At 39.1% G+C, this 27,269-nt stretch overlaps 1 pseudogene; it reads right to left on the bottom strand.

Annotated features, from left to right (window-relative positions):
- Positions 1 to 24,913: 24,913 nt before the first annotated feature.
- Positions 24,914 to 26,929, bottom strand: LOC122673359 (annotated as a pseudogene).
- Positions 26,930 to 27,269: the final 340 nt, after the last annotated feature.

Here is a 27,269-nt window from a genome sequence, read left to right as displayed (position 1 = left end):
TAGCTACATATGTGGTTCACATTACACTTCTAGTGGACAGTGCTGGTCTAGATGCTGAGGAAAAAGTGAAAACAAGAAAAACAAGCCAATAACCAGAAAAGGGCTCTTACAGAGTTTAGATATCAGGAAGTGAGAGCATGCGTGCTAAATCGTTTCAGTCATGTTCGCCTCTGCAACCCTGTGGACTGCAGCCTGCCAGGTTCCTCTGTCTGTGGGATTCTCCAGGCAAGAGTACTGGAGTGGGTTGTCATTCCCTTCTCCAGGGGATCTTTCTGACCCAGGGATCAAACCTGAGTCTCTTATGTCTCCTGTATTGGTAGGCAGGTTCCTTATCGCTACTGCCACAGGTATCAGGAAGAAGAGATAGATAATATAAAGTGAACAAATAAATACTGTTGACCCTCATTTTTCATGGTTTTCTGTGAATTTAGCTGGTTGATAAAAATATGTGTAACCCCATAAATCAGTGTTTGTAGTAGTTTTACAATCATTCACATGTATGTGCTGTGCTAAAAAACTTGAGTCACTGTGTAAGCATGTTCTCAGCTGAAGACAGTCAAGGCATTGCTCTTTCTGTTTCTGTTCTCATTCTAAAAACAAGTATCCTGTTCATGGATTATTTAGTGCCGTGATTTGTACATTTCTTGTTTGTTTTTTAAGGGGCTGATTTTGCTGTTTCCAATGACCCCTCAGGGTAGTGCTAAAGTACTGTCTAGTCTTCCTAAGCTTGAGAAAGTTATGATGTGCCTCATGGAGAAAATATGTGAATTAGATAAGCTTTGTTTAGACACAGTCATTGGATGTGAGTTCAATGTTAACAAATCAGCAGTGTGTATTAAATACAGTGTCTTTGAACAGAAACATTCATAAAACAAATTGTATATTGATAGGAGGTGAACATTTTGTGTTCAGAAGCTCACAGGAACTTAACCTTATATTTCCCTCAGGAGTATTGGTTCAGTATTTGCTAATTCAGTATCTACAGTGATTTTATGAAGCATAATTGCCATAAACAGCAGGAATTGGCTGTGATATAATACAGTCAATGTCAGGCAGTGATCGGCTTCCCTGGTAGCTCAGATGGCAAATAATCCACCTGCAATGCAGGCAACCCAGATTTGATCCCTGGGTGGGGAAGATACCCTGGAGAAGGGAATGGCTATCCAGTCCAATATTCTTGCCTGGAGAATTTCATGGACAGAGGAGACTGGTGGGTGGGCTACAGTCCATGGGGTCACAAAGAGTCAGTCATGACTGAGCAAGTAATGCTTTCACTTTTCACTTTCAGGCAGTGATAAATGCTGTGTAGGGTATGAGGATCGAGAGGGATATATGTGATAGGGCTGGAAGAATTACTAATTTGGAAAAGACTGAGCAGAAAATCTCTCCAAGGTTGTAGAATTTGAGAACAGTACCAGAAGGTGAACATGAAGGCTTCTGAAAGCCAGATCCTACAGGACTTTAGGCCATGATAAGGACTTGGGATTTTATTCCACTGGTGATTGGAAAGATTGGAAGATTTCTGAAGGTATGGTCAGTTTCTATTACATTTTAAAGGGCCATTCAGGATTCTGTGAGGAGAATAAGTTGTCAGGGAAAAAAGAGGGGCAAGTTAGGCAGCTACCACGTAGTTCAGGTGAGAGGTGGTGATGGCTTGGAGCCCAAACTGGCTCGTAGCACACTTCAGCTGTTTCCCTCGTTTCCTGTCATATTTGCCCAGAATGCTAGGCATGCTTCTTTCTCTTGGTTGCCTCGTTGTCCCTGTCTTAGTTTTGGTTCCTTTCAAAGCTGATCATCTGTTGAGAACTACTGTGCAGTTTCTCTACTGGAAGTGATCCCAGGAGGCAGGAGCGAGGCACAAGGAGAGTGGGACAAGGTAGAAAGTACAATCAGCTCAGGGTGTATCGTTGGGCTGATTATTGCTCTGAGCAGCTGGGGCTCAAGCCCTCTTGGGACTTCTAAGAAGCCCTCAAAATTAGCTTGGTTGCAGCTGCTTACCATAGGAGATTGGGGCAACCTCCTTCCCCACTGATTGAAGGCTGTCCTTGGGGACATTAACTGTCTGCACTTCTGGGCTGTCCTGAGCAGACTGAGTGTGCTCCTGTGGCTTCAGGGAAAGTCCGAGGCAGCAAATTGGGGAGGCGTAGTCAGCACATGAGCAGGGATATTAGCCACAGGCATGGGGCTCAGATCATCTCAGTACGGCTACAGTGGTTGGTGGGTCAAGTGGAGGGGGCAAGGGACACAAAAACCTCTAGTCCACCCTCCAATTCCTTGCTGACAGTTTAACCTACCTACAAACTTTGGCATACCTCACCTTGGAAACGTGTTTAGCACTTTCACTCCCAGGAAACTGGGTTCTGTACCAGATAGACTACCTGAGACCCTGGTACTATCCTCTTCCTGCTGCAGTGTGAGTACTGCTCCTTCCAAGAAACTCCCTTAGGTATTTGCTGCCATAATGGATCCTGGCTGGGCATGATGATTTTAACTACAGGCTAGCTTCCTTGGGCCCCAGACCTATTGCTGAGTTAGTTCCAGTGCCACTATTTGTTAGATGCTGACTTTGTAAGAGGCACAGAATCTCTGTTAACATCATTCTCTTTAATTAGAAAAGAAATGAAAATAGGACTTCCCTTATAAAGCTGTTGTGGGAATTAAATGAAGTGAAGCAATAAAACTCTTAGCCCAGCACCTGGTACATAGTTAGGCTCAGTGTATGTTAGTGGTTACTGTTATCCCAAATGCTTCTGCTTTTTCCTTAGTGATCATTGCAAAGAAAAAGAGGAAAACAATAGAATGGGAAAGACTAGAGATATCTTCAAGAAAATTAGAGATACCAAGGGAATATTTCATGCAATGATGGGCTCAATAAAGGACTTAAATGGTATGGACTTAACAGAAGCAGAAGATATTAAGAAGAGGTGGCAAGAATACACAGAAGAACTATGCAAAAAAGATCTTCATGACCCAGATAACCATGATGGTGTGATCACTCACCTAGAGCCAGACATTCCTGAAATACGAAGTCAAGTGGGCCTTAGGAAGCATCACTACGAACAACGCTAGTGGAGGTGATGGAATTCCAGTTGAGCTATTTCAAATCCTAAAAGATGATGTTGTGAAAGTGCTGCACTCAATATGCCAGCAATTTGGAAAACTCAGCAGTGGCCTCAGGACTGGAAAAGGTCAGTTTTCATTCCAATCCCAAAGAGAGGCAATGCCAAGGAATGCTCAAACTACCGCACAATTGCATTCATCTCACACTCTAGCAAAGTAATGGTCAAAATTCTCCCAGCCAGGGTTCAACAGTACATGAACCATGAACTTCCAGATGTACAAGCTGGATTTAGAAAAGGCAGAGGAACCAGATATCAAATTGCCAACATCCATTGGATCATCAAAAAAGTAAGAGAGTTCCAGAAAAATATCTACTTCTGCTTTATTGACTGTGCCAAAGCCTTTGACTGTGTGGATCACAACAAACTGTGGAAAATTCTTCAAGAGATGGGAATACCAGACCACCTCACCTGCCTCCTGAGAAATCTGTATGCAGGTCAAGAAGCAACAGTGAGAACTGGACATGGAACAACAGACTGATTTCAAATCGGGAAAGGAGCACGTCAAGGCTGTATATTGTCACTCTGTTTATTTAACTTATATGCAGAGTACATCATGAGAAATGCCGGGATGGATGAAGCACAAGCTGGAATCAAGATAGCCGGGAGAAATATCAATAACCTCAGATATGCAGATGATGCCACCCTTATGGCAGAAAGTGAAGAAGAACTAAAGAGCCTCTTGATGAAAGTGAAAGAGGAGAGTGAAAAAGTTGGTTTAAAACTTAACATTCAGAAAACTAAGGTCATGGAATCTGGTCCCATCACTTCATGGCAAATAGATGGGGAAACAATGGAAACAATTACAGACTTTATTTTCTTGGGCTCCAAAATCACTGCAGATGGCAACTGCAGCTTTGAAATTAAAAGACACTTGCTCCTTGGAAGAAAAGTTATGACAAACCTAGACAGCATATTAAAAAGCAGAGACATTACTTTGCCAACAAATGTCTGTCTAGTCAAAGCTATGGTTTTTCATGTAGTCACGTATGGATGTGAGAGTTGGACTATAAAGAAAGCTGAGCGCTGAAGAATTGATGCCTTTGAACTGTGGTGTTGGAGAAGACTCTTGAGAGTCCCATGGACTGCAAGGAGATCCAGCCAGTCCATCCTAAAGGAAATCAGTCCTGAATATTCATTGGAAGGACTGATGTTGAAGCTGAAACTCCAATACTTTGGCCACCTGATGGGAAGACCTGACTCATTAGAAAAGACCCTGATGCGGTATTGAAGGCAGGAGGAGGAGGGGATGACAGAGGAAGAGATAGTTGGATGGTATCACCGACTCGGTGGACGTGGGTTTGAGTAAAGTCCAGGAGTTGGTGATGGACAAGGAAGCCTGGTGTGCTGCAGCCCATGGGGTCATAAAGAGTCAGACACAACTGAGCGACTGAACTGAACTGAACTTTTCCCCGTCACCATTTTTCACTTAGTTCTCCTCTCCACTTGCCATGGTGTGAAGTCTGAGGTGCTCATCAATTCTGGTAATGCTGTTACCAATAGATTTGCAAGTCTCTAGAGTCAGGACTCTGATCCTGGGTTTTTTCTGACCAAGAACATTAGTTTTAAGGATCTTCACCTATGATGCTCTCTCATGAATAGATCCTGAGTTAAATCTCACTTTCTAGTCATGATGTAGTCTATTTTATTCATGGATTTCTAATTCACATAAGGGCTTTTGTTAGATTCTTAGTGATAATTTTGTTTATCGAGTTGTTGTTGCTATAGACATTATTTTTAGTTTCATGTTTTAATTTTAATTAATAGTTTGTTTTGATCTTTTTCTTTAAAGGGAATAGGAATAGCAGAGAAAGGGGAATAGTTCTGAGGGTAAACAATGGAAACTGGATGCCTTCTATACTCAGGTTAGCTCTGCATAGTCTTTCTATAAACCTAAAGAAGATGCTCTGAGTTCTTTACAGAGCCTTGTTCCACAATTTATGTTGGAAAGACTGCTGCTGCTGCTGCTAAGTCACTTCAGTCGTGTCCGACTCTGTGCGACCCCATGGACGGCAGCCCACCAGGCTCTGCCGTCCCTGGGATTCTTCAGGCAAGAACACTGGAGTGGGTTGGAAAGACTGATAGAGCAAGCTAAATTTCTATCAGGATAATTTAGGAGACTGAAGGCTATGTTTCTTTTGCAGGAGAGCAATGATATCAGTTCTATTGAGACTCTAAGAGTATGCCTGAAATAAACCTGCTTTCTGTGCTAGTTTTGAGAATGTTTCAAGCTTTTATGAGAGTATTTCATATGCTGAACTCTTTTTTTTTTTTTGCTGAACTCTTTGAATTCCCTCTGTGGTGAGTCACGCCTAGCATTTGAATGAAAGAGGAGGACACGAAAGCACATAAAATACAGCTTCTTATCTCAAGAGGCTTTTAGACTAGAGGGGACCTTCCATATATAATATATAAACAAATATGTGAAGTGTTATGAAAAAGTACAAAAGATAATGCTGATGTTCTTTCATTTATTTTATTAGTAGAAGTTTTCATGGGAGAAGTCACATTTGAGCCATCATTGTGGATAGGTGGGATTTTGGTACAAAGAGTTAAAAAGTAAAAGCAGACCCATGTATTAGAGGATAAAGAAATAGTTTGAGGAAAAGCAGAGGTATCAGAGTATATAGTAAGTTCATAAAATTGCAAATAGACCAATTGGACTGAAATATAAACTGCCTGGGGGTATCATGCTGAAATTTCTTCATTTCCATCTTCATGACTTCTTTATTTATTGGAAAAGAAATGTTAAATTTCCTATAGTCCTAAAAAATAAGCAATGTATACACTTTATTCTCAATGGAGGTGTCAAAGAAACATGCTGTCACCTAAGTTAAAGTACATTTTCTACCTATTTCCTTGACCTTTTTTTTTTCATGTTGGGAAACTTTTTTTTTCATGTATTTGGTCTTTGTGAAATTTTTAATAATATGCATGGTATAGTTTCATTGAGAGAACTGTAGATATTATTAACACTAAGCTTTACAAGTGACTACTAAAGTGAAAAATCAGGGGAAGTTTGTTGATTAAGGATCTACTTATTCTTTTAATTTCCTACTCAAATTTATTTGACACAGTCTCACTAGTAACATTGTGGCATGAAAATATATCAACTTGGATTAAATTTTACCTCTGCCAACAGACTGGTTCCAAATAGGAAAAGGAGTACGTCAAGGCTGTATATTGTCACCCTGCTTATTTAACTTAAATGCAGAGTACGTCATAAGAAACGCTGGGCTGGAAGAAGCACAAGCTGGAATCAAGATTGCCGGGAGAAATATCAATAACCTCAGATATGCAGGTGACACCTCCCTTATGGCAGAAAGTGAAGAGGAACTAAAAAGCTTCTTGATGAAAGTGAAAGAGCAGAGTGAAAAAGTTGACTTAAAGGTCAAAACATTCAGAAAACTAAGATCATGGCATCTGGTCCCATCACTTCATGGGAAATAGATGGGGAAACAGTGGAAACAGTATCAGACTTTAGTTTTTTGGGCTCCAAAATCACTGCAGGTGGTGATTGCAGCCATGAAATTAAAAGATGCTTACTCCTTGGAAGGAAAGTTATGACCAACCTATGTAGCATATTTAAAAGCAGAGACATTACTTTGCCAATAAAGGTCTGTCTAGTCAAGGCTATGGTTTTTCCAGTGGTCATGTATGGATGTGAGAGTTGGACTGTGAAGAAAGCTGAGCGCCGAAAAATTGATGCTTTTGGACTGTAGTGTTGGAGAAGACTCTTGAGAGTCCCTTGGACTGCAAGAAGATCCAACCAGTCCATCCTGAAGGAGATCAGTCCTGGGTGTTCATTGGAAGGACTGATGCTGAAGCTGAAGCTCCAATACTTTGGCCACCTGATGCGAAGAGTTGACTCATTGGAAAAGACCCTGATGCTGGGAGGGATTAGGGACAGGAGGAGAAGGGGCCGACAGAGGATGAGATGGCTGGATGGCATCACCAACTCAATGGACATGAGTTTGAGTAAACTCCGGGAGTTGGTGATGGACAGGGAGGCCTGTGTGTGCTGCAATTCATGGGGTCGCAAAGAGTCAGACATGACCGAGCAACTGAACTGAACTGAACTGAACCAGATGTATAACCTTGGACACATTTCTCAACCTCTCTGCCCCTCTATTTATTTATGTGTAAGATGGGGATGACAAATACAGACACATGACAAAAGTTAGGTGGAATATATTGACTGTCTCGTCTCAGCTATAATGCAATGCAAACTTGAAAACACCATATGATCTACTTTTTGATGAGTTGTCTAAATGCTTTCATGTCCTGCTGAAAAAGAGGTGTATTGTGCTGTGGGCAGACCAGTACAGATGTCCCTAGACAATAACATAACACAGTGAGTCTGGCTTACTGGGGAATGCTGAAGTGCACTAGGCACCGCTGTTCTTAATTGGCCTTGACCTCTTGTCAATCACACTCTCAGAACTCGTGCTGTCTTCTCAATACTGACTCACTGATTTCCCTCTGAAAAATGTGAGGGTGACTTCTTACTTTATATCTCAATCGTCTTTGACTTTTTTTGGTTTTGAATATACTTTTTCCATCTCAAAGGTCTTCTCACTGTTGGATCAACCGAAACCAGCTGTTTCCCATTCCTGATGTTATCTATTGTTCTACCTGGTGGTAACTTTTCTGCTTCCAACAAAGCAGGAAGCAAATGAAGTTGCAAGAGATACATACAGCTCACTATCTGGCTCAAAATTTGACTTGGCAGCAGGTCACCTGGGAGTTGCCAAGTCAAATGCAATAGAGAATGTGTGATTTGATTAAATGAAATATCAAGGTTCCTCTTGCTGACCACATCTCCTCATTTAGGGGCAGCTAGAGTTTTAGGCAACTACGTGGGGCAGCAGAGAAATCAGATGATCACAGCAGAGGTCCTCTCAGAGTCTCTGTCCCTGCTTTCCAACTGTCTACTTTTCTCTTCCACTTGAAGTTGCTCTGCTAGCTTGTCCCCCACTAAACACTTCATTTCCCCCCAAAGTCTGTGACTCCTCTAATCTTTCCTATCTCTCACCCATAACCATCCACATAAATTTTAAAATCAGAATCTTTGGAGTCATTCTTGAGCCTCCTACCTTCTTTTTCTAAATATAATTTATCACAAAGTTTGGTCAGTCTACTTTTAAAGTCATCTGCCCATTTCCTCAACCATAGCCCTCACCCCAGTAACCATCATCTCTCATCTGGATATCAAAATCGTCCCCTAACTGTTCTCCCTATGGTCCTTCATGGTCCTTTGTTCCCATCTCCAACACATTCATCACACCACATGAACATGAGCTTTAAAAAATTCCGTCTTATCAGCTTCCTCTTTTGCTAAAAGCCCTTTAATGGCTTTACACTACTTTTAGAATAAAATTCGCCTTTCTTACCTTGTCTTACCTGTATTACTACCTCCTACCCATTCTCCCAGTTGCCTTTCCTTTTACTCCCTCCATGGCTGTCTTTGTCCAGGTCATTCAAGTAGTGTCTCCTGTCTCCTTCTGATTCTTTAGTTAGCTAAGCTCTGCCTTGCCTTCCACCTATAGCAAGGCTCTTCTTCCACCATCAAATAGATTATTTCTCCTTACCAGTCATGTCTCAATGCTAAACATAATCCATCATGGCTTAATGCACAGTAACCCCCATCCCTTGTTGTTATTTTTTAATAGCACAGTGGTTTCCATGATATATGTGTGTATATATATATATATATATATTTATATAGTGCATATATATTTTGCAGTTTACTCATTTAATATTTATATCCCATACTAGAGAGAAAGAGGAGAGTGAAAAAGTTGGCTTAAAACTCAACATTCAGAAAACTAAGATCATGGCATCTGGTCCCATCACTTCATGGCAAATAAGATGGGGAAACAGTGGAAACAGTGACAGACTTTATTTTCTTGGGCTCCAAAATCACTGCAGATGGTGACTGCAGTCATGAAATCAAAAGATGCTTGCTCCTTGGAAGAAAAGTTATGACAAACCTAGACAGTATATTAAAAAACAGAGACATTACTTTGCCAACAAAGGTCCATCTAGTCAAAGCTATGGTTTTTCCGGTAGTCACATATGGATGTGAGAGTTGGACTATAAAGAAAGCTGAGCGCCAAAGAATTGATGCCTTTGAACTGTGGTGTTGGAGAAGACTCTTGAGAGTCCCATGGACTGCAAGGAGATCCAACAAGTCAGTCCTAAAGGAAATCAGTTCTGAATATTCATTGGAAGGACTGATGCTGAAGCTGAAACTCCAATACTTTGGCCACATGATGCGAAAAACTGACTCATTTGAAAAGACCCTGATGCTGGGAAACATTGAAGGCAGGAGGAGAAGGGGATGACAGAGAATGAGATGGTTGGATGGCTTTACTGACTCAATGGACATGAGTTTGGGTAAACTCCAGGAGTTGGCAATGGACAGGGAGGCCTGGCATGCTGCAGTCCATGGGGTCGCAAACAGTTGGACACAATTAAGTGACTGAATTGAACTGAGAGAGTAAGACCCTTGAAAGCAGATATAAAGCCTCTAGCACTGTGCACTCATAGGTGCTTTGAATATTTAGTTTGAATTGATAAACAGAACGAATACCAATATGGACAGTGAATTCTGAATAGGCATGAAGATAGAAAATGCTTTGTTTCTGTGTCAACCATACAGAGAGGTCACATTGATCTTTTATTTGAATCCTTTTGTTTCATTTAATAAAAGTTTTTTTGTCAGTAAAAGGTGATGAGGGTATTACTTTTCTTTTCAAAATCTTTAAGGAGCAATGTTGTTCCACAAAGCCGGGCTAGTGGGGAGGATTATTCCCAATGCCAGGATCTGAGTTGCCACCCCTCTCCCAACACACATTTCAAATAGAAATAAGTGTCTTTGTTCTCTTCAGAATCACATTCTCAGTGAGCCAAAGTCCTTAATATCTCAGTAAATACCAGGCCTTGGCCCTGGTCTCTCCATAGGTGAGTTTGGAGTCATATCTTTAGGCCATCTCTGTCCACAAGCTGGCCAAATCCAACTGATTTGGGGAACATTTTCCTGTTGGGCGCTCAGGAGAATCTTTTGTTTAGATTTAGCAGGGTCATCCTACATGTAATAGCATTTAGTTTATACAGTTTTGCACATAATGCTGAATTTATCATCGGATCAGCAGGGATTTAGTTCATAGGACACTTTAAATGCTCAGAGTCCTGAGTCTAACGGACAAAAAGTAGATGCTGGCTAGGATTGTGCCCAAGGACAGAGACAGAATCTAACGATATATTTACTATGTTACCTGTCTAGGACAAATGTCACTCATATGTTAAGAATTACACAGCAAATCACCTGAGCTTCTTGATCTAGGTGTCTTGTACAACCTGGGGATTGTTCTCAAAGTGGGCATAGTCTGCAAGTCATCCTTGTCAAGAAGATACAAATGTAAGTGTCAGTGATACAAAGCAGAATTCAGAGAAAGCTGGATACAAGCTCAATAAACTCAAAGAAGCCAAAGTAATAGGGTCATGCAAAAATGAAAAGAAATCATCCCATCGCCAAAAGTTACTGATGGAGAGTAATACTAGGTAGTGGCTTTCCAAAAATTTTGACTGTGGTCCTCAATAACAAATGCAGCAATTTTTATAAGGAATATTTACCCATAGTGTGGATGTACTTTTACCTTTTCTTTCCCTCCTTTCCTTTTCTTTCTTTTCTCCATCCCCATGCCTTCTTTCCAAAATAGCTCATCTCAATCCACTGGGCTAATTTCTTGACACTCTGGTGGGTATTGACTTGCAGTTACCAGAACAAACAAACAAAGAAACAAAAACACATGAACAAAAGAAAAGACTAGCAATCAATCAATCAAGAAACAAGCTTTGTTGTAGAACATTCTGGAAAGTACCAGAGTCAACCCCCAAATGTAACAGTTCTATACTTGAAGTGAACTTTGAGCAAACACATCAGCAAAGATAGAATTTTCTGCAAATATTGTAAGTGTCCTGATGCAGGCAGGGAATCAATAACCCAGCACTGAGTGGTGTGAGACGAGAGCCTTGTGGGCCACACACTATAAGATCAATAGTAATTAATCAACACAAGAAGGAAGCATGTATTGCACCAGAATAAGTGGTTAAGAGAGTAAATGTGTTCCTTAGCGAGGAGTTAATATCAGAAGTCCATTTATTCTTTTATTTGTTTATTCAACCAATATTTTTGAAAGATCCAGATCATATGTGGGAACAAGACATACCCTGTGCCTTTAAAGAACTTCATAGTGAACCTGCTGTTTATGGTTTGCTAGATATGATATGACAATTAATATATAATCATATGTAATGTAACAAATTGAATGGAAAGAAAAAAAAGCATATAATCCACATTTCACATCACAGCTTTAGTTGTTTTCAGTTAACCCTTCTTGCTAACTGGGTTATCTTTAGGAATTGTATGTAGATACTTAGACAATGTGGCCATCAAATCACAATTTCAGGCAAGAGGCTTGTATTTAAGGGTGGAGAGCTCGAGTGAGTAAAATAAAGTTGATTTAAAAGATATATTTATTTTTTTGAGTATTAATTATTACACTTGCGTGTATTGAATGCATACTTTAAAAAGATGCTTTCCCTATGAGATTGTCATACTAATGTTGAGTTTCAGAGTACACTTACACGATTCAATTTAGAAATCCATTAGATGTTGCCTTTTATTGATTTTTAATTTGGTTAATGTTTTTACCTACCTCCAACTAATTATAAACTCTTTAACGATAGAATTTTACTCTCTATATATTTCTTAAATGAGTGTGGGATGTAAAATAAGTATTAAAGTTATGAGCTTATTACCGTGGAAAATTGTTCTTCCTGAAAATAAGAGGTAGAGTCATGACTTATAAGAATGTAAGGGTAAGAAAGTCATACTTCTATCTGTGATATAGTTTTTCTTTTTTTTTTTTTAAATATCCTGGTCCTCGTTAGTGGGGATGGAACTTACCCTCCAGTAGCCATAGCTACCTGGGGCCTAAGTAACCAAGAGTGTGTGAAGTCTGTTGCTGCTTTTCTCAGGCTGCCATAATAAATTACCACAAACTAGATTGCTTAAACTGCACAGATTTATTTTCTCATATTTATGCCATCCCTTCCTCATAGTTTTGCTGGCAGTTTTTGGTGTTCCTTGCCTCATCGATGATCCCCATCTTCCTGCATCTTCATATCATCTTTCTTCTCTGCATGTCTGTCTTTGTTTTCAAATTTCCCCATTTATAAAAGGACACAGTCTGTTAGGTTAGGGTCCACCCTTACCGCCTCATCTTAACTTGATCACATGTAAATAAGATCACACTCACGTGTAGGGGATTAGGACTTGCCATCTTTTGAGGGGACATAATTCAGTCCCAAAAGACTATATTGTGAGATCTTTGATTTTATTGAGAACATCACCTAAACCTTGTCAAGAGAGTTAGACAACATCCTTGTCCATGCCTGACTTAGAGAGATATTTACCCACTTTTATTATGAACTCTAAAGGCTCCTCCCAATTTCTGCTGCTATTTTATCAAGGGATTTTGTCAGCTTGATTATTATACCATGCAAAGTACCATCAAATAGACCATTTCTATATTCCCAGTAACCCCATTGTTGTGCACCAAGCATCTTAAATCCCCTAGATTTTATTGTTACATGTACCCTTTATTATAGGTGGGGAATCATAAGGAAAACTGCCGTGGAGATTTCACAGTTATTTGGAAACAACTGAAAAAATGGGATATCTATTTCAATATATGAAAAATATCTAGCAAGCTAAGACTAGATTTTTCTTGAGAATCCCCCAAATAAGCAAGAAAACTCAGAAGTGTTACTTTTTCTGTTCACTTGAACTCTAGCAACCATAACATCCCTCACATGGTTAATACACAAAATATCTAGTATCTGAGGATGTTAACAACTGTTCTACTATAAATGTATGCACGTTGAGGATTTTTCCCAGAAGGAATGATGTATAGACTAGGTTTATTCTAGTCTCCCAGCCCACATTTTGCTTGTGACTGAGGACAAGCTGGTTAAGAAGATGAAATGGTGGCATGTTAACTGACTCACATGGGTATGAGTCTCACTTGTGATGAATGCTAAATCCTGCTAATGTGAACACCAGAGGATGTTACCCAAGCTCAGATAAGGTATTGTTCATTGATGAGATGGCCAACTGGAAGTGTTTCCTGTAAAGATACCAGAAAAGGCCAGGTGTTCACATCATGGTAAGAGATTTTAGAGGGATGGAGTGAGAGAAAGAAAAAGGAATCTTCACATCAGATATGATTTCAGTGATTATTACATTTTTCTGTATATCTTTTCTTCAAAAATAGTTCAGTATTTTAGAAATACATTCTGTCTGAAAATACGTCATTTGGCTGCTGAAGTATTTTCTAGGTAGTTTTGAGGAAATACATTTGTATAGATATAAAATGATGACAGTATTTGTATCATCTTAATATCAATACATATAGCATGCTGGTTAAGAGCATGAAATCTGAAACCAGAATGTGTGGGTTTGACTACTAACCTTGTACTAAACTAGTCAGCAAAGCAGCAACAGGTGTCACAGGCAAACTAGTGTCCAGTGGGTTACTCACTGAGAAATACCTCCTGAGGAAGTATTTTTTTTCTCATGAAAGTGCCTTTTAATTGACCGCTGTTGTAGCTGCTTGTTTTACTCAAGTGTTCAAGACACTTCCCTAACACGAATTCCAAGTCACCAAGGCTGTCCCCTGGCTTTTGTGCTTTGTGAATAAAAAGTCACATTAAAAAAAAAAAATCCTTGGTAGTTGTGATCACTGAGAAAGGCACTTAACTACACTTTGATTTTGTTCCCCTCTTTGTAAAATGAGTCTAAAAATAGGCCTATCTCATATATCCACTGTGATAGCTAAATTATTTAATATACTGAGAGTTAAATGACTTTAATACTTAGAACAGTGTCTAGCAAAGAAGAAAAGTGAAGGGACAGTCAGACTTGTCCACTCTTTGTGACCCCATGGACTATAGAGTCCATGGAATTCTCCAGGCCAGAATACTGGAGTGGGTAGCTGTTCCCTTCTCCAGGGGATCTTCCCAACCCGGGGATCAAACCTAGGTCTCCCTCATTGCAGGGTGTTTCTTTACCAGCTGAGCCACAAGGGAAGTGGTATATAATTAATATTATCTGTGTGCAGTCTGGACTTCCCAGGCAGCTCTGTGGTGAAGAGTCTGCCTATCAATGAAGGGATGTGAGTTATGTCCCTGGGTCAGAAAGATTCCCTGGAGCAGGAAATGGCAACCCACTTCAGTATTCTTGCCTGGGAAATCCCATGGACAGAGGAGCCTGGTGGGCTACAGTCCATCAGCTTGCAAAGATTCAGACATGTGTCCAGTCTATTAAATATTAAAAAAAATTCAAGAAAACTATGTGTTTTGAATTTTTATTTTAGGGGAATTATATCATAATTTGAGAATCGATTAAACTAAAACACATGTGATAGATGGCAATACAATAGAGTATGTCATTATATCCCAAGTGTTGTATATTGTTTTCAAGGATAAGCACAAACTTTCTCCTATTCTCTCCCATTCTTCTCTGCAATGTGCCTCTGTGACTTGTTCCATCAAGAGATGGAGACTATTTCCCCTGACCTCTGAGTCTGGACTCACTGTATGCCTTATTTGGACCAACAGAATAAAGTGGAGGTGATGCTATACTGAGTCCCGGAGTTTACCTCTCTAGAGACATTGCAACTTCTGCCCTGACACTCTTGGGACTCTGCCCTAGGACTAGGGCAAAAAAAGTTGGTCTAACATACTGGAAGATAAAAGGCCCATGGAGGAAAATGAAGGTGTGCTAATCCACACCAGTACCATTTGCTAGACAGCAGATGAGGTTGTCTGAGAGCCTCCTGTGAGGCTGACACTCAAGGTGATCCTCCACATGAGTGAGCACAGCTGAGAAACTGCCCAGTCAACCTGCAAAATCATGGCAGACAGGAACTTGCTATTGTAAGATACTGAGTTTAGCAGTAGTTTATTATACATCAATGAAACTTTTAGTGATGCAGAGTACAATGCAGTTGCTTTTTAGGGGTTTAAAGAAAGGCACTGGGCCTGTGGGGTGACTAGGAAAGGCTCATCAAAAAAAATGTGACATTTTAATGGGCCTTGGAAGATGTCTTAATCAGTTTGTGCAGCTATAGTAAAATAGCACACACGGGGATAGCTTATAAATAACAGGAATACATTTCTCCCAGTTCTGAGGCTGGGACACCTAGGACTCAGGTGCTAGCATGGTCGGGTGATGACCTTCTTCCTGGTTAATAGCCAGGCTCTTCTTACCATGTCTTTACATGGTGGGAGGGTTAGAGGTCCGTCTGGAAGCTTATTATGTTGTTTTAGTTTAGTCACTAAGTCATGTCTGACTCTTTAGCCACTCTGTGGATTGTAAAGGACACTAATCCCATTCACAAGGACTCCACCCTCATAACTTAATCACCTCTCAAAGGCTGTACCTCCTAGAACCTTCCCCTCACTCCCCCGCTCCCCCACCCCAACCCCTGCCGCATCCTCCCTGAGATACTGAAGGTATAACTGACAAACGGAAATTCTGAAGTTTGGTTATTAAGGCTGGGAGATAAGCTTGCCTTGGTTCAGGTTGAGTGATATTAGTACTGACAGAAAAATGTTGCCTCGTAGAATAAAATGAGGCTACAGTGGAGGAGACAGTTAGAAATGTCGATTTGACCATCATCTGAGGACAACTTCAGACCATGGTGGAAGTGGATGACTTCACTCAAGGAGATAGTATGTAAGAACAAACAGACAGACAAGGGATCAGAGCAGAATCTTGAACAATGAGAAGGACCAACAACTGAGAATCAGAAATATTTCAGATTTCATGATAAAACGACTCCTGGAACTTATCAAAGGTTTCATTTGAAAAAAAAAAAAGTTGCACTTCTAAATGTTCTGTCATAAGTGGCCATGAAAACATTGAAAGGTCCCTAGGAAAGTGTAGCTGGCTTTGGTGAACCTCAACTAAGTCTTCAATTAGATAATGCTATATTTGTCTCAACTTTTTAGCTATACCAATTTATTGTAGAAAAAGCTCCAAGATAATGTCAACATTTAATCTTTCTCACTTCAGTTGGAAAGAAAGTATCTCAAATAGATATTTTTGTTTCCTGTTTGTGGTTTCCATGATTCTTTGAACTAGAAAAAAAACACAACAGCTGTAGGAGAACTTTTTGTGATCAAATGTAGGTAAGCAGCATATTTTGGTTTCCAGCTGAGACAGGTTCATTTTAGACATTAGGCATGTCTAGGCAGTGTCTGATCCAGAAGTCTAGTCTCTGCATATGAAGAAGCCACCAAGAAAAGAACTTACGAACTGTGAAAAATTTGAAATTCATAAGAGAGGTCTAAGACCATGGACTTGTGTGGAAAGAGTCAGGTAATAAGTGTGTGCAGTTCATATGGTCCTGTGTTCTTATCCTGTATGGCACATGTATCTCTTGATTTCCTAACACAGACACAGGAATTTGTGTTACCTGAGCCCTAGCAATTAAGCTCAATGGACAAAATTAAATAAGACAATTGTTTCTTTTAAGTCTCTGAGACAAAAGACAAGGCAGCCCTCTTCTTGGGGCCAGGTAAAAGAGGGAAAGAAAAAGAGGCTTTTTGAGCAACAGTATGGAAACAAAGGCCACCATCCTACAGACACTAGTTCCCTTTACAACACTGGCAGGCTCTGGGAAGGATAGAAAAAAGGGGTACAGATATTGGTAGGCTGGTTATTTCAAGGTGTAAAGATGCATGAGATACTGTCTGATATGTCTGTTTTAGGGCTGACTATAAAGCAAAGTTGTCAAATGAGAAAGATTTAGAAGAGAAGGGATGTAGAATTGAACATGAAAGTGAAAGTGTTAATAGCTCAGTCGTGTATGACTCTTGGCAATTCCATGGATTGTAGCCCACCAGGCTCTCTGTCCATGGGATTCTCCAGGTAAGAATACTGGAGTGGGTAGCCATTCCATAATGATGAAATTGTCATTTTGAAAGGTCATAAGATGAACAGAATTTCTAAGCATTGTTGTATGGCCCTTTGAGTTTTGTGGCCATACAATATATTCAAACTCAGTTCAGTTCAGTTCAGTTGCTCAGTTGTGTCTGACTCTTTGAGACCCCGTGGACGGTAACACACCAGGCTTCCCTGTCCATCACCAACTCCCAAAGTTTATTCAAACTCATGTCCATTGAGTCGGTGATGCCATCCAGCCATCTCATCCTCTGTCATCCCTTTCTCCTCCTGCCTTCAATCTTTCCCAGCATCAGGGTCTTTTCCAATGAGTCAGTTATTCGTATCTGGTGGCCAAAGTATTGGATTTTCAGCTTCAGCATCAGTCCTTCTGATGAATATTCAGGACTGATTTCCTTTAGGATGCACTCAGTTGGTATGTATTTTTCTCCAGGAGAAATTGTTTAGTTGCAGGTTAAGACTCAGGGTGTTAGTTGAGTTTACAACTGGGATTTAGCCAAGAGAGTATGATGCAGAGAGAAATGAGTGAAACAGCATGTGACAATAAATTATTTAAATAGTGGACCGTGGAAACTAAGCTCTAGCTAGAGAGGAAAGTGAATACAGGTTGAAGGTGATAGTGAAAAAGCTATTGAATCTGTGGGCTATTGATTGGGTAGAAAAGTAGTCAAGGGGAGTTGTTAAATAGGAATACTGAAGAAAGGAAATAGTGGAGCATTTCTTCATTTCTTTGCTGTGTAATGTTGAAACAAAACATCTGAAGATACAGTGTGATCCTTTTCCTATCAATATGGGAAAACAAGATATCTGGAGATAAGTTACCTGGCTAGATGAGATTAAACTGTATAATACTTGATTGAAATTTTTAACAATCCAGTAGGGAGACATAAGGCTATCAATGCATTTTGTGTTGGTAGACCTTTACAAAGTGCAGGAAGAATTTTTCATTTTAAATTCTGTCCTACAATCAAACTCCCTATTAGCCATTCAATTACACCTGAAATTTGGCCTCGCCCCAACTTGTAGGCTCTCTGTGCTTAGGAGTAGAAACTCTTTTCAACTGGAAAGATTCATAAACATTGATTTAAGGTTTTTTCCTGTATTATGTTTTTATATTGATTATAGGATTAGAGTAAGCATGAAGCCAAAAATACAGAAAGAGGAGTTCGTATCATGAACCTTGCCAGAACTGTATACTTCAATTCAGTATTGTGCAGTTAATTTCCTTCTCAGACCTACCTTGATGCAGATTCTTTTGTCAGAAAGAACACTTTTTTAATACAGACTGAGCTGAAATCAAGTGTGTTTTTAGTGCAAGTGTTAGTATTATCCCCAGAAAGGACAGCCATGGAAACCAGGAGACCCTCTGCTCTCAGTGTATAAATAGTTTCTCCCTCTTATTTCCTCCATGGCTATTTATAGAGCATAAGCAAACTAGAATATGGTCAATCTGTCATCTATTGCCATATATTCCAGAAAAACTGAACTCACTAAGAGTCAGCTCCAATCCTAACCAAAAATGTAGATACAATTTTTTATTTTTATTTTTTAAAGTCACTTTAACTAAAAAATATTTTTTTTTGGAGGAAGACAAATTGAGGAGTGGAGATTTGAAAGAAGTTGTTTCTTCATGTGTCAATTACTGGTAGTTAGATTATTTTCCTCATTTTGTTGATTGTAAAAATCCAAAGAAGGATCTCTACTTCTGAGTTGATAACTTGAGAGTTAGATAGTTATGATTAGTTTCTCTGAACTTACATGGACATTTCACATCAACATGATAATATGAGGCAGTAACTGCATTTTATACAATGCTGGTGTTGAATTTGTTTAGTGTGATGCCTTCATAAATATTATCTCATATAAACTGTTTGAGTTTTTCCGTGTGTAAAAAAGAAACGCCTCATCAGACAATAAGAGCTATATATAACCTATTTCCTGTTTCTATTTGTTTTAACTTCCAAGAAATTTGAAGAGTTTGATGCTTATCATTTCTAGTTTCTCTAATAAACTTGTGTCTTCTATCCTCATCCTGAAATTTTATATTGTGTCAGATATTTCTATTTAATTAAAAAATAAATCAACCATGAACCACCATTTAAAAAAATAGAATTGGAATTTCAGAATGTTAATACTGACAAAAACTGAGAAAATATAGAGTGCATTCTCCCTATTTCCTACTTATATAATGTAGAAAAGTGGGCTCAGAGTTGCTATATAAATTATATAGCTGGTAACTGACAAGAGTCAGTGCTAAAAATAAGGTTTTCTCAATCTCAGCTTTGTGCAGGCTAGGGAGAAAACCTAGGAATTATATTTGATGTCAATTTTGCTGTCTGTTTTAAACTTATTGCCTATGAATTGTTATATATGGGTGAGATTTTTTTACCCCAGCTTGACTCCAGACTCTTCCAGGTTAGTCTTCTAGTATCCAGTAAACATTTAAATAAATCACAGGCTGAAAATGGATTTTTTTCAGTCAACTATTTATTATCAATGATAATGTCCAACCTATTACTTTCCATGGAATATGATAAGCTTACCATATTTTGTAATTCTAGAAATAGAGTTTACACGATACTTTTTAACAAAAGAATTACATTAATACATTTAATTGAAAGTAGCACATTTTGAAGATGGTCCAAGATGGTGGCACAAGAAGACCCTGAACTCACCTCTTCCCACAAACACACCAAACCTAATGCCTACAAATAGAGCAATTCCTCATGAAGGAAACAAGGGATGATTGAACATCTTCTGCAAAAGCAAATGCTAGAAGACCTCATGGAGGTGGGTTGAAGAAAGGAAGACACGTTATCTACAGAAACTCCATCCCTAATGCAGCAACCTACAATAGGGAGGGATATTACTGAGGGACCTGCCTGCAGACTCTCCCACCCTGAAACATGGTGGAAAAAATAACAGCTTAAAGGGCACCTAGATGATACTGAAGGAAATCCATTTACTAATTCTAGAGTGCTGCCAAACAGGCAAGGAACTGCTGGAACTCTTTTCAGGATCAGAGTCACCAGAGTGCTATTTTTTCCATTCTTGCTTCACCTTGAGAGTGTGAACAAGAATATGGTCCAGGTGCTCTGGCCCACCTGCCAAGTTCCCTGGCCCATGCCAGTTACAGTTTTCTCCCCAGGGCAGCTCCAGGGTAGGGTGCCTTGTTCCCCCCACCTGCATTTGCCCCATCTCCAGTTGTCTTACCGAGGTGGCCCTGGCATGGTGCACACCGGGACGCCCTGACTCATGGACACTCTAGCTGTTCTGTTATGGTGGCCTCAGCACGGCCTGTCCCTGCTCCACCTCCGGCTGGCCATCAGGGTGGCCCCAGTGTGATATGCTCCAGGAATCTACCAGCTCACGTCTGCTTCCGCTCCAGTCATTCTGTCAAGGGGCCTTAGTGCATCACACCCCAGGACTCCCTGATCTGCTTATTCCAGCTCCAACTGTCCTGCCGAAGTGGCCCTGGTGTGCGCTGAAACCCTCCTGATCTGTACCTGCTCCAGCTCCACCAGTCTTTCCAAGGTGACTCCGAACGTGTGCCCCAAGACACTTCTATCTGTGCCCACTTCAGGTCCAGGCAGTCTGCCAAAGTTGCCTGTCGTATGTACACAAGGGACATTCCTACATAAGGCCACAGAGGAAGCTCTTTCATCATTATTCCAGGTTCCTACACAATACTGTTTAATATTTTAGACATTAACAATACTTTTAACAAAACAAAACCACAGGAATGTGGGTTATATGTCTCCTCTCCTCTCTGAAAAAGAGATCGCTCAGAAGGGAGAGAACTAAATTCTCTAGGTGGCTCAGTAGGATAGCCACTGGCCTAATGAATCTATTGAGAGCTTCAAGAACACCTAGTCCAAACTGACATGTGCCTGAGTGTAAAATACACAGCAGATTTTGGAGACTTAGATTGTAAAAAGTATAAAATATCTCAATAACTTTGTTATTGATTACCTACTGAAGTGTAGTAATTTAGATAGCATTCGCTAAATAAAATATATCATTGAAATTAATTTTACTTTTTTATGTGGCTACTAGAAAATTTAAAATGGCATATAGAGTTTGCATTTGTGGCTTGTATCGTATTTCTATTGGATGGAGTTGGTTTACATGGTCCCCAACTCTGTTCCACAAGAGTCATATTCCATAATACAATACCTTTTTAGGTATTTCCCAGTTCAGGAAATGCCTAGTTATGTGATATATATATAATATATTCCATGCTTTTTTCTCTCAAGATAAACTCCAGCTTTCCACGTCTTCCTCAGTTTAAGGAATGCCCAAACATGCCCTGCTATGCATCTTTGTGGACTCAGATGTGGTGATATCTGACACTTTTCCTGGCAAACTTGCAACTGGTCTCCACATTTTGAGATAAATTTTAATAAGAATATAAGTAAACAAAATAATTCAACCAAGGTCAGTTGCTACATCTAGGTGGTTAATGTTTTAACTTGTTAATATTTGTCTGGTGTTCATTTATTCCTCTCCTCACACATTAATTTATTCCACAGATGTTAATGAAGGCTTTCTGGGAAAGATGCTTGTTATGTAAGGCTCTCCCAGATCACAGGACTATGAAGAACTTCAAGGAATGTGGGACACACTGTCAGCCATTGAAAATGTTTTGACACAGGTTACTTATTTAATCACTCTCAGCACAGGCTTTGAGCATTCACTTATGTATTTGTTAAAATAGAAGAATTGCTTAATTTTTTAAAATGTATCTTGATATAGGCTAGAAAAAGGAAATTGACCCTGGATTTTATTTTTCTGTAAAGAGAAATGTGCCCTAGGCTTTAGGACAACCATAACAAAATTCCCTGCAATATTTTGGTGCTATTAAGGGTTAGTGAAAGTCACTCATCATGTCCGACTTTATGACCCCATGGACTATATACAGTGGAATATGTAATTCTCCTGGCCAGAATACTGGAGTGGGTATCTGTTCATTTCTCCAGGGGATTTTTCCAACCCAGGGATAGAACCCAGGTCTTCCACATTGCAGATGGATTCTTTACCAGCTGAGCCACCAGGGAAGCCCAAGAATACTGAAGTGGGTAGCCTATCCCTTCTCCAGTGTATCTTCCCCACCCAGGAATCGAACTGGGGTCTCCTGCATTGCAGGTGGATTATTTACCAGCTGAACTACCAGAGAATCCCTTATCAATTATAAATTAAGGGTTGTACAATATATTAAAGGAATGTTGATGTTCATTCTAATATGTATTGGATTTAATTGTACCTTTGAGGCCTGTCCTCATAAATGATACATATAATAATAAGCTGAGATTGTCATGAATATTGATAATCTCTTATACCTCACCAGTTTCTTTTACTGAACTGGGTTTTTACCTATTTTCCCATATTGGTATTTCCTTGATCTATTAAATAAAATAATTTTGAGTATTATTTTGAAAAGAAGAGTGAAAAAGATTAAATATGATGAAGTGAGTGGATTAAAAAAAAAAAATCCATGTGCCTAAATTTACTGTTGAGAAATTATCTTCTTTTAAAGGTTTGTTGTCAGAAAAATTTCAGGCCTCAGTCCAAATTAATCAAAGCACAATGTAATCAAATCATAGTCAGTACATCATCCAAAAAAGTTACCATCACCTATAAAACATATATGTGATATTCCTTTATATGTAACAATAGATTCATTGTGGGAAAACTTTCATTATCCTCATAGCAAATATCCCCAAGTAATCAGGCTTCAGTTGTGGTGGACATCAAAGAAAATACTTCAAGGCTGGAATGCCAAGATAAAAATTCAGTTTTATTCTTCTTTCAGTGGCAAAAACATGTAATCAACATGAATTATTCCATAACATTTGAGCATTTAAAATATTTTTCTAAATTAAATTACATTTTATACTGACTCCATCCTCTTTGCCTTTGTAATTAGGCATGAGTCAATCCTGCCTTTTTTCCTTTTATGGGGGTGAATGGGAGGCAGATAAGGTATTCGCTTGGGTTCTTATAAAAACTCTAAGACCTCTTGAATTCATTAGGAAAAAGGTTAGGCTAAATTAACAAAGAGACCTGTAAATTCAGTGCCTTGTGCAAGTTAAAAATGTTTCTTTCTTACATAAACTTCTGAGTAGGTGGCAGGAGTTGGTAGGATCACCTTCTGTGTCACTGATTTGCTTTTCTTGACTCAAGGTTTTCATTTCTTGATCCCAATGCCCACATTCCAACTAAAGAAAAGGAAGAGGGAAAATCTGGTCAACTTCTTTTATGGGGATGACCTTAAGGTTGTACACATAATTCTTTAATGACCAGAAGGTGGGCATAGGGCCATATCTGGTGGCAAAGAAACTTAGTAGTAGTTGTTACTGATGGGCACCTCACTAAAAATTCCACCACCATGGGAGAAAGGTAAACACAGACTAGTTAGAAATCCCTCCACTTTTGTAATTGAAGAAAATTAGAAACTGGCCTCTAGATTGAAACCCAGAGTGGTTACCCCTGAGACTATGGTGGTCAAGTCCACGTAGTCCCCCTGAGGATAGGGTGCTCCACTTTTTTGGTGTTCATTTCATAAACATCCATCCATCCATCCAGTCAGCCCAGTCATCTGCTGGAAATAACATGACTCTAGGGCCAATAGAAGGACTCTGCCATTTGGAAACCTGCCTCGTCTGGGTCTGTCTGTCTGGGAGGGAACAATTCATTTCTGCGTTTGTGCCACTTTCTTCCTTTAAATCCTTCAAATTTAAAGGAAGTTTCTCTACCTTTGTATCCTGAGACGATTCTATTCTGTTCTTCAAAGGCCCTGACCACTTAAAGAGTAGGAGTTGTTTTTCAAAAATGTTTTCAGGAAGATAAAGCAAAATGCATTTTTAATTCCTCCAAGATTAAGAAAATTAGATATTGAACTGGATGTCACAAATTGGCAGCTGTGGTCAGATTGAGTCCACTGATGTATTTAGTTTGGTTTTCAAGGTTTGTTTGTCTAGGATTTTTATTTTTTTTTGGTGTGTATGGGATTGTTTTTAAATTATATTACTTACTACTACTAAAGAAAAATATATAATCCAGAAATTTTCACATGATTCAGTAATCCCACTTCTGGATTTACATTCAAAGAAAATTAAAACAGGATATCAAAGAAATATCTGTACTCCAATGTTCATTGAACATTATTCACAATAGCTGAGATATAGAAACCACCTATGTCCATCAACCCACAAATATTAATAGATAAAGAAGATGTCATACACACATCACACACAATGGCATATTATTCGGCCACGAAAAAAGGAAATCCTGACATTTATAATATGGATGGACCTCCCTGAGGGAGTTATGCTAAGTGAAATAAGCCAGGCAGATAAAGATAAATACTGCATGATATCACATATGTATAGAATCTGAAAAAAAAATTAAACTCATAAAAATGATGAGTAAAAAATTAGAAAAGAGGCTGGGGGATGCAGAAAACAGGGAACTTTGGTAAAAGGACATAAACTTCCAACTTTAAGAATGGGTCTGAGAATCTAATGAAAAATGTGGTGACTATAATTGATAACACTGAATTATATAATTGAAATTTGCAAAGAGAGTAGAACTGAGATGTTTCCACCAAAAAGAAAAAGAAAAGAAATACATGAGAATATTTGAGGTGATGGATTTTTTTTTTTTTTTAAGAACCAAAAGAAATTTATTTACAAAATTTCTTACTTGACTGGTGGTGACAACCAACAAACCATCAACTAAGACCCCACTAATAGTCTTCAAGTCAGTTCGCACAAGAGAACAACCACTGCAGTTTCTGATAATTAGGCCAGAAAGATGTCCTTCTGCATATCCTTCCACTGAAAAAGGAGATATTAATACATTTGACCATAGGGACCTGTGCAAGTAGCAACATGGTACTTGCAGACTCACTTGAATCATACCTTCTAGAGTGCTGTTCCCTGACTACCTCACATAGTTGTTTCACTACTTTTGTTGATTTCTTCGTAGGCTTCTTTCTCTTTTTCTCCTTCTCTGTTGGCTCCTTTTTCTTCTTCTCTGCTGTTGGCTCCTTTGTCTTCTCCATTGCTGGCTTCTTTCTCTTCTTTGTCCTTAATACCAGTATAAACTGCTTTGTTATAACCTTCTCGATTCTGAGCAATTTCAATGGCAAAAAAATTGTATCCTGGGTGCAAAGATGGTGTTTTCTTCAGTGTAGCCCTGTGAACAGTTCAGTCGCAGCAAAGTACCATAGTTGAAGTCTCCCACAATCCCATCGAACTTCGAGCAGAATGGCCTCCACTTCTCTTTAGCTGATTCTGATTTGAGCTCTTCTGGATCCAGTATATCTATCCTGAGATTCTTAAAATTTTCCCGAAACTCAGAAAAGATTTGGTCATCCACTTTGGTGAGTTTCAGGAACTGTGGGTCAACTGATGAAATCAGTTTGTAGTAGATTTCAGCATGCTGCGTTGCTCTCATGGCCCAAGCCATCTCGATATCAGGATCGTTGCCATGAGACTTGGCTGGGAGAGAAAGAGCATGCGCCACTGACACAAGTTCCCCGGAAACCAACTCCTTAGTTCCACCGGTCGACTCCGTGTTGCAGCCCACAAAGCATGGTCCCACTTCTCCGAAAATGCGATGGATGTGTTAATTAACTAGTTGAGGGACTCCTTTCACTGTGTATGCACATGTACCATGATGTACACTTTAAATATTTTATTATTTTATATGTCAATTATACCTCAATAAAGCTGAAATTAACAAAAAGCAAAAACAAAGATATTCCTGGCTTCTCATGGAAAACTGGAAGATGTGGAATGTGGAGACTGAGCTGTATTCCTACAGAGTTGGGGCTGAACATCAGCCATCCTGTTTAGAAAGAACCAGCACTTCACCATTCACAGACACCTTGTCTGCACATATCATTCAGTTATATTGCCTGTATAGCCCTCATGGAAACTTTCTTTGAGATGCTTCTTCAAACAAAGAGAACTGGCTCTTGTTATTAGGGGAGGGAAAAGTCATTTTTATCTTCTGTTAAGTGCCCACAAAGCAAAAATCAAGGTACAGATTAGTAGCTCCCACTTCCTCCCTCCAAAAAAAAAAAAAAAACAAAAAACCAAAATCAAAAAACCAAATGTGAACAAAAACTGACTTTAAAAATGCTTTGCTATTATTGTGGACATAAGAGATGTGAATGTATAAAAAGCAACAAAAGTATGGTCTGATAATCCAAGTATGTTGAAAAGTTGCACCTTCTGGTCTAAGAAACCTGTTACAAGAGACTAAAGTTAAGATATTGAAAAATACATCAATCTGTTTCTTGCTGAAAAATCAAAGAACAGCAAATAAAAATCCTACAAATGTTAATTTTAATAATAGGGAAACATATAGGAAGAAGTTATTTTAACTTTTCACTTAATAAAAATGCTGAAGGAAAATCTGTGATGGTTTACTCCTTATTCCTCTTAAGTGGAATCTCAGCACATTTTTCGCATTCGTGTGTTTAGTCTGTCATTTCAATTTTCCGTAAATTTATCGATAGGTAAAGAAATAAAAAACACACATTGAAACCGGCCCTTTGTACTGTTTATTCCAAAAAGTTATTTAACTTTTGGGCCAGGCATATTATTTGGTTCTAGAAATTTAGAGATGAATAAAACAAACTGCCTTGAGTTACTTATATGGGTTAGTGAGTAACCCCCATGAAAAAAATCTTAAAAATTATAATACTATGGGATATTCAATTCTATATGTTCTGTAAACTGGGTACTTGTAACCTACCCATCAACTATGCCCAGAAGTCAAGAACAAATAATTTAAAATAACTTGATTCTATAAAAGTAATCTTCTAGCAATGGTAAACTCCAGGGTAGAAAATGGCTCTTCAGTGTGAAGAATCATGAGTAAATTGGCCCAGAAGCAATCACAAATTATAGAGGATTCAACATGAAATTTAAACTTCTGAGTCCCAGGAGTCTGGAGTTACAGGATGTCTGTGGGGAGGAGAGCGGGGAGTCAGGGTGCCATAGGAAGAATTTCTATGTGAGCCTTTCTGATAAATTGCCTTAAAGTAATTTTAGAAGATAAGAGTTATCTGACTCATTTCATTCATTCATATTCCCCAA

The sequence above is a fragment of the Cervus elaphus genome, chromosome 17 (genome assembly GCF_910594005.1).
Source record: "Cervus elaphus chromosome 17, mCerEla1.1, whole genome shotgun sequence".
Taxonomy (NCBI): domain Eukaryota; kingdom Metazoa; phylum Chordata; class Mammalia; order Artiodactyla; family Cervidae; genus Cervus; species Cervus elaphus.
Note: the sequence above shows the minus strand (reverse complement) of the source record. Positions and strands in the feature narration are given on the sequence as shown.